The 8,789-nt window shown below is 40.5% G+C and overlaps 1 protein-coding gene and 1 long non-coding RNA gene across 2 annotated transcripts in view; one reads left to right on the top strand and one right to left on the bottom strand.

Annotated features, from left to right (window-relative positions):
* The window catches only part of LOC116851293 (agrin), a 53,883-nt gene that overhangs the window by 18,637 nt on the left and 26,457 nt on the right, over positions 1–8,789 (top strand). The window lies entirely within an intron of this gene.
* LOC116851294 overlaps positions 1,203–8,789 on the bottom strand; it is a 36,346-nt gene continuing 28,759 nt past the window's right edge. The window contains exon 3 of the long non-coding RNA XR_004379559.1: positions 1,203–1,284. This is a non-coding gene — a long non-coding RNA (uncharacterized LOC116851294). The remainder of the gene's footprint in view (positions 1,285–8,789) is intronic.

Below are 8,789 nucleotides of genomic sequence, written 5' to 3'. Positions count from 1 at the left end.
TATATATATATATATATATATATATATATATATATATATATATATATATATATATATATATATATACACATACATATATTTCTAAGTCGAGGAAATCGAGATTGAAGCTAGTAACGTGTCCCGAGAGGAGACTATATAGAAAGGATAACATTATCAATGACTTTCGCTTCGTCCTCATTCTCTTCGCGCCATCAATGAAACGTCACTTTACATGATTGAAGATCATCGCTGGTACGTTAAGTAGTATACGACGAAACAGAAACGAAGGTATAAAGGTCGAGGTCGGGATATTCTCCGCGGCAAAACAGTCATTAAACGCGCTAAACAATGGCAGTCTATCCACCCGGAGCAATCAGTGGCAACCTACTAATTAGGGGCCGAGGTCGTGAGTCATCGTGAGTCCCCCTACTAACGAGAGGGGTCAGTCTAACGTTTACATAGTCGAAAACAACTCCGTCTCCGAATAGCCAGTTATAATTTTCACATATTCGCATAAAAGCGAAGGCGAAATAATGTGCAACGGTTGATCGTTTAAAAGAGATAGCGATACGTGGCATAAAGGCATGAGTAAAGGCGGCAAATCACGATGCGTAACTCAAATAATTATTAATGAGTCTTCAATTTCTTGACCAAGGAAATATAATTATAAGTAATGCAATATTTCAATCATTTTTCAAAGATACAGTTCGTATTAGATCCATAAAAAATAATTGCACTGAGAGAAAAAATATCTAAGAAATGAAAAATATTTTTTTAGTGAGTACTAATGACATGTTTACTTGTATTAACATAAAATATTTTTCAAATAAGAAAATATAAATTTTCTTCATGTCTTAGCTTCTCATGGAAGCAACTCAAAGTGCAAAAATCTACGATCAAATTAAATCGATTTGCCTAGTTTTACGAACGCTTGCCACATTAGAATGTATTTATTATATATCTGTAAACTTTTTTCACTCACCGAACGTTGGCAGCTCAAAGTCGCTTGCATCCTGCTTTCGATCCTGCAACATAAAGATAACGTTGTCAATTAGTTTTAATGGTCTACATTAACGAATAAGTGCGCGCACACGAGTGAGTCGGATCATTGCGATCAAAATTCAACGATTTTTATTTCGAAATACCTTAGGTTTCAATTGCAAAAAGTTAAACGAAGTAATACAGGGAATGTGTATACAAACCTTTGAGGCGACTTTGCTTGGCCCGAACCGAATCCTTCGGTACTGCAACCGCAATCACCGAAATCACAGACACCTTCCGCCACGGTTACAAACTCCATCTGATCTAAAACAGATAATATTTTTCTAATTAGTTACAATGATACACAGAAATTGCTCTATTTCGAACTTGCTGGTAAGAACTCGGTATGGAAGTATCAAGAGATTCGACTATAGATTTTGTCTAAGGTTATATTTCCGGGGATATTAATTTCTCAGGCGATACAATAATTAATTACGGTTCTGTGTATTAGTTAATATTTCCACATGCTCGAATAATTGACAAATAATCTGCATAGAAAGTACCACAAAGTGCCATTTATCGTAGAAGATTAAATAAGACGTTAAGATACAAAATAAGTATGCGGGAAGCCGTTAGATTATTATTACTGTTATTGCCATCTATCATTACTGTACTGATCGCTAGCGAACCACGCGTACACGATATTGAGCATGCAAATTAGTTACGCTCAGCAAAAAGTGACTGAAGTTGAACGACTGACACATTTCGCCCGATCGTGCGTCCCAGAGTTCCTCTAGTTCGAGTTAAAACAAAATATGATGATACTTCTGATTGATCCGCATCCTGTCCGTCATCTTTAGGAATGCCATGAGTGCGAGTGAGAGAGAAATGAGAGAGAAACTCTAAAGGAGAATTCACACCTTGGCATAAAAGCAGAAGCCAATCAGAAGTCGCATTGGTAAAAAAACAGAAACTGTCGACTACCACTTGATCAGCAGCTTCTCTGCTTCTGCTTCTCTGCTAAGGTGTGAATGTACCTTAAGATTAAAATGACGAAACACGCAACTTCTCTCTTACTTCCTTCTTGCAAATGGTAAACAGTGTCCCAAGTTTGACTTGAGGAACTTTAATGCATCCTATCCTCTATTTCTAACCGCCACGTCCGAATTTTTTTCTTCTAATTGCTCTCAATTATGCGACTTTCTTAAGGATTTTATTCACCAAAGGTGTATTTTTAGGGCGCCCAAGGGAAACATTTTCAGTAGCGCATTAAGGAGCTATTCATAAATTCGCTATTTATCGAACAAAATTACATGTTTCTATATTTACTTCACTTTCTGAACAATAATTTTGTATAATTTTAAGTATCGTGATTTAAATGAATAAACTCTTCAAGCGCGTAGGTATATAACCAACGCGTAGTCGATATTGCTGCGTTACGCGCGTCCTTCTCATTGGCATTCGCGCAGGTCGCTCGTAGATCGCCGTCTGTGGAAGGGAATCGGACTCTCTGAGCGAGAGCACCTGAGGAATGATGAGCTCCTGCAGAGGATGCATCATGTACCAAGTGTGTTTCACGTCGGGACAAACGCAACAGGCGGTAATTCTGACGTTTCGCGTACCTCCGACGTCTATGACGTCATGTGCGTTCCTTCGCCGCCACGTCCGCGATAGTGGCGAGATAATCGCGCGGTTAACTTGACGTTCAGGTAATAGCGATAACAATCTAATTGGCGCCGAGATAATCACCGGCCCGAGAGAGATGAGCGATGCTGAATTCACGAACGGAGCCGCGAGTGAAATCGTATCGAGGCAAAATCGATGCGAATCCCCTGCACCGCAACCCACGATTTATTTATAACTCGATTAGATTACGCGTCACTGAAATTCACCTTAGCGCGCGCGCGCGCTCAAGTGAAGTGTATAACCATCTTCGATGCAATTCCGCATCCTTCTATAAGTCTCGGCGATGCAGGAAGATACAGCGGCGAAGGATTAAATCTCCTTCGTGGCTGCGCGATTCAGTGATGCGTTTGTTGCATCAGCGCGAGGCGCAGTTCGTTACTCGTCGAAATAAAAAAAAAAGAACTCCAGTTACGAGTTGCTATTTCCTGCAATTCGATATTCTAAGCGAGAGCTCTTACCAAAAGGAAATTTCTATCGTAACGAAGTGGATTATTAATCGGATATCTGCTAGATATTATTCCAGCTTCTTTTTAATCAAAAGCGAATATTTATCTGAAATACACGGAATGCCCTCTCACTAGAAGAGAAATTTCTATTAAGGACAAGACTTTTTTTGCAGATAAGAGACAAAATTTCTCTAACTTTAAAAATATTGTAGAATACTTAGAATATTCTCTCTTTCAAAGGAATTCTGGGTTCTAAAATTTTAAGGATATTATATTTTTTTAGGTGCATCGATCTATTTTAATCTTTCAAGTCGAATCTTGTCGAATTATCATTACATTTTCACGAGAGATTTTTAGGGAACATTGGATCAAGTTGACTCAACGCTTATGTTAATCATCTGTTTTGTTTATATATATTTATTGAATGAAACGTTGAAAAAGGGATAGCTAAGTGTTCCTTGTAAACACAAAAAGAAAATTATTTGATTGAAATAAACAAATGCCTGACGAAATAAAAGAAAATTCTGGTTGCCAGAATTCTGTTCAAATTAATAAGATTCCGATAACCAAACAAGATCTCTAGTTAACCGGAACTTACAAATGTTACAACTGTTCAAATTGAACAACTTCAGGTTCTGCTTAACCAAAAACCTTGTTAACTTTCGTTCATATTTCACCAGATATCTGGTTAATCCAACCAAATTCTAGACTAGATATTTGGTTCATTTCATTCTGACCAAATTATGATCCAGCGTAGCGAATTTTCGTTTCGACCAGAAGATCCTCTTTTCAGCGTAATCGCGGTGAATGTTTGCTCGGCAGAAGAATCGCGCGATAAAACTACCGCAAATCCGCATTCCGTTCGGTCGTCTCCTTTCCTTGCCCCCTGAAATCCATTCGGATTCCCTCGCGTCCAGGCCAGTATAGCGATCTCGTTAAGAATTCGTAGCGGAAGGTCGGAGAGGAATCCCGCAAGAGAGCGCTTGTCGAAATACTTCTTTTCGCGGTAACGTTATGTGCGGCTGCCGTCATTGTACTCCCGTTATTCAAATTCGCGTGGAATGCCTGAGCCGACGTGTCATTTACCAGTATAGTTCCTCGGCGCGCCGCGCGCGTCCCGAATGAAAACATAATTCATCTAGGTAAACGCATACGCGCCTCCGGCTACACGCTCACTCACGGTCGAGGTTCACGATTCAACCGTGCACTTTGTTGCGCCGCGATTTTTGCCGCTGTCACCGGCCAGTAAACTAATCCGCGTTGAATACTTCCGGAGTAACTCGAGATTACCTTAGCCGCCCCCTCGCGCGCGAAAAGTCGCGGCCCTTTCGCCGTGTAACAGCGTGAGGTATATACACCTTCGTGCGAGATAGCGATAAATTCACTTGGGTGCCTTACAGCATCGGAGATATATATCGTTTCGTGTTAAACGCCCGAGGCCATAATCCCTCCGGCGCCGACGAAAGTGCGTGGCGGCCACGCGGATTCAATTGCGTTATGTAGTCGGCCCATGGCTGGATTAAAGTCGAGCTCTCTCTCTCTCTCTCTCTCTCTCTCTCTCTCTCTCTCTCTCTCTCTCTGGCTCTCGTGTCTCTCCGAGAGAGAGTGCGAATTCGCGGATGCTGGCCAATTTCGCGACACGTCGTCGTCACGTTCCATCGGCCGCGCACAGAGCGCGCGCAAAAAAGAACGCGCACGCGAGAATACGCGCGATTTACTTTCCGTCAGTGGCGACACAGGATGCGGTGCGCGCGAGGGCGCGTTCTTCATTTGCGCTCGTTTCTACCTGCGGAAGCAGCCGCGAACAAGAGCGGCGAGTGATTATCCGCCGAGTGACAAATGCCCGGAGATTGCGACGCGGTATTACGATTTTGTCGGCGTTCAAGCGGAACGCGCGAAAGCGTCGTGAAACACGCGACGTTAGAGAGCGACGGAAATACGTGTCAATCGCTCAGATAGACGAAAGATAGTTTGGCATTCTTATCAATAATTATTACCACATCGAAGAAAAAATCAAAGGTGAAGATCTTCAAAGCTATTCTTCTCAGAAAACAAGCATAATCACCGTAAGAAGCTTTTTTCTAAATACAATAACTTCGAAAATCTGAAGATCTGAAGATATATTTTTTACTATGAAGATATTCAAGATGACAACAGTTATTGACTGTATATACACTGACAGAAAAAGTACCTGAAAAATAAAAAATATTTATCCGCGCAGTGAGTAGTAATAGCATATTTACTTAAATCTAAATTCTTTTGTTTATATAAAATAAACAATTGCTCTGATGAAAACCTAAGGTTTTAAAAAAATGTATATTTTTTATTTAAAATATTTTATATCAGCATAAAAATAAATGTTGTTAGCGTTTATTGGAAAAATATTCGTATTTAAGGATCAAAACAATAAGAGTGTCTAAGAGGTTAAATGCGTATCCAGTTACTGATACTTTTTTTATCTTACACAATTCAACTTTCTGCATTCATAGTGATGGTTAATTAAAAGTAAATTGCTGCCATGCAAGTTGCATGCGATAGAACTGTCTGTGTCAGCAAATTATCGGTAGTGGTAACAACCCTCGCTATTGTTTGATCCTCTCAGCGAGATTTCGCTGACTGCAGCGCTATACTTGCAAATGAATCATCAGTGAGGAATTTCAATGAAGAATACACCGATTGTACTTTGGAGAGCAAGCGACGTGTAACGAAAATTGACGCGGTCGAACACGAATTCGCAATTCATCGCGCGCATCTCCGTGGAAGATTCGCTGCGCGAATCGACGTCGGCCTGCGCGCGGAATCGCGGCGATTCGCGCGATTTCGCGAGCAATAAATCGTGAACGCTCTCGGGCGACGTCGAGCGCTCGATTTACCGGTTAAAACGATCACTGTTAACACGACGCGAGTTGAGTTGTCGTCACCGCGGCGCGTCCCGCGACGTGGGTGGCCGCGTGCGGAAAAACACGCGAACATGCATGCCGCAATTTCCACGCCGGCGAGAAAAAGGCGGTCGGCAGTTGCGAATATGGCCGGAGGAGGAAGTAGTACGACGCGTGCGACTTTACGCGCCTCTTCTTCTTCCTCCTCCTCCTCCTCTTCGTCAACGTTGTCGTTGTCGTTGCGGCGGTCGATTGCGAAGGTTTCTCCGATCTAACGGATCGGCAACGGCGTATCGCTCTCGTGTGCACGCACATACGTGTGCGCGGCACGCACTCGTGCCCGTGGGAGATCGCTCGGCGCGAGCCGATCCGCGGAGGCAGTTTTTCGCCCCAGTACTCCACTTACGACTCCGCCACTTAAATCGAGACGCGATTGACGACGGCACACATACCGGCGTTCTCGTGCCGATCCGCGACGCGCGCAAAGGATTCCCGCGTAAGCTCTTCCAAGAGCTGAGGTCAACCCTTCGTGCGTACCAGAGAAAAAAATATTTAAGAAATCTATATGTATAAGATAGAATGTATGTCTTTGTTTTCTTGTGCTTGAGAACCAAAACAATAAGAATGTTCAGGGTTAGGAATACACAAAAGATCTAAAAATTCGAAAATATTTGATGGGTAATAACAATATATTTATTTAAATCTAAATTCTTTCAGAGAGAGAGAATAGAATAGTGACTTTCATGGAAAATTAAGATTTTAAGAAAATATATATTTTTCCTTGTTTAAGAAATATTTGATATTAGTACAAGTAAATGTGCTGTTATGTGGTATCCATTAAAAAACAAATATTTACTATTTCTTAGATATTTTTTCTCTTGGTATTCAGGCATTGGACACTTTTATTTTATCATAGATTTTGCAGTGAAATACCACTTTTACTGGTCCAAATGAGTGAGAAATAAGACGGCGCCGTAAAGTGAAAATATTTTCATTGGAAATCAGTGAATACTCACTGATTGTTAATAGAATGCTTTTCTTGCTGATTCAGTCAGAAATATTTTTGCTGATTTACTTCAAGTATCCACATTTTCTATTCCCTATTAACTCCTAAATCCTTCGACTAATCTGAACCAAATTTCGCATAGTTACTCTCTAAGAAAATATAGGCTATCACGAAACCTGAACACTCACTCTCTGTGATTTCCTCTTGATACTGTGTTAATTTAAGTTTAGATATTCTAAATGTAAGAGAACAATGCGCCGGGTTAAGCTAGTAAAAAATATTTACTCGATATGAATACTCTAATAATATATTTGCTTATACTAATATAAGATATTTCTTAAATAGGATATTATACATTTTTTTTAAACCCCTTACCTTTCCACTACAGCAATTATTTATTATATTTAAATGAAAAAAATAGATTCAAGTAAATATTACTGATACACGTTGAAATTTTATTTTTTAGATATTTTTTCTTTCCGTGTGCAATCATAATTTTTTGGGCATACAATACAATATAGATCCCTCCAGTCCGGACAACCATCACGACTTTGTTAAAATATCAATATTTTTTCACACATCTGCTTTTTCAGAAATATGGAAAAACCTCGATTATGAGGTGGTAGAGTCAAGATTTACAAATTGATTTGCGTTATTTCGTAATTTTCCCTTTACGAAGGTTAGTGAGCGATTGAATATTCGCTCGGCTCTACAAGACTCAACATTGTACGCGAAGGGTTAAAAGCATGCAAGTGGGACGAGCGGCTCTCGAAAGGGGGTCGTTCGACTATCACGCCGCGTGCGATTACTAGTCGTCCTTTCTCTCGCTTTGAGATTTCTTTATTTCTTAATAACAAGGCCTCCGACGGTAAGGCGTTTGCGCCAATGTCATTACGGAATCACGTAAACGATTCAAAGCTCTGTCTCTGTAGCTTTTTGCGGGAGGCAAAATGGCGCGAATCAATCAGCTTTTACCGTATAACGAAGGTTGCGCGTCTCTCATTGGAGCTCGGCTCAGGTCGTTTACCGGAGAAAAAGCGCGGCGCGTTGCGACGTGCGCGACTATTACTTTTTTACTCATCGTGCGCTACGGAGCTCGTGGTAAATAAGTTACGAGGGGACTTCGAGACGGCGTCGAGCGCGATGGATTAGCATTCTGAAGTTCCTGTCCGAGGGGATCAAGCGGTAACGAATTCCGCGCGATGCTCCGACATCTGTTTCCCTGGAATTCAGGATCTCTCTTTGAATACCGGTCAGGTTCGCGCCTGCTCGCCGGTACGAGGCGTGAATGTCGGACTTAATTGGCGAGGGCAATGCGGATTTAATGCGTGTATCGTCGTTTTATTACATTTCACTATACAGTTGGTCCATGACTGACCTCACGCTGCTAACGTTAAATACGATGAACGCAGATATATCTAAATAGCAATTTCTAAGGAATCATAAGGGAGAGGTTAACGAGGCGGAAATCAAGACGTCAGAGCGCATAAAAACCTTCATTGACAATAAAGGAAAGATTTTTAACCTAAAACTCACGATAACGATTGCATTTAAGGGAAAAGTACCATTACCAGTGGATACGTAACTAACACTGGATATTCTTGTTGTTTTGGTCTTTGCATACAAATATTTAAACTTTTAACATAGAATATGTATTCAATATATCTACACACTGAGAGAAAAAATATCTAAGAAATTAAAAATATTTATTCAACAAGAATACTAATACTTATTTTTTAGGGAGATACTTTTATACATATATATATATATATATATATATATATATATATATTTTTTTTTTTTTTTTTTTTT

Source organism: Odontomachus brunneus, unplaced genomic scaffold (assembly GCF_010583005.1).
Source record: "Odontomachus brunneus isolate Ranch 3 - 2012 unplaced genomic scaffold, Obru_v1 Obru_scaffold_171, whole genome shotgun sequence".
Taxonomy (NCBI): Eukaryota; Metazoa; Arthropoda; class Insecta; order Hymenoptera; family Formicidae; genus Odontomachus; species Odontomachus brunneus.
Note: the sequence above shows the minus strand (reverse complement) of the source record. Positions and strands in the feature narration are given on the sequence as shown.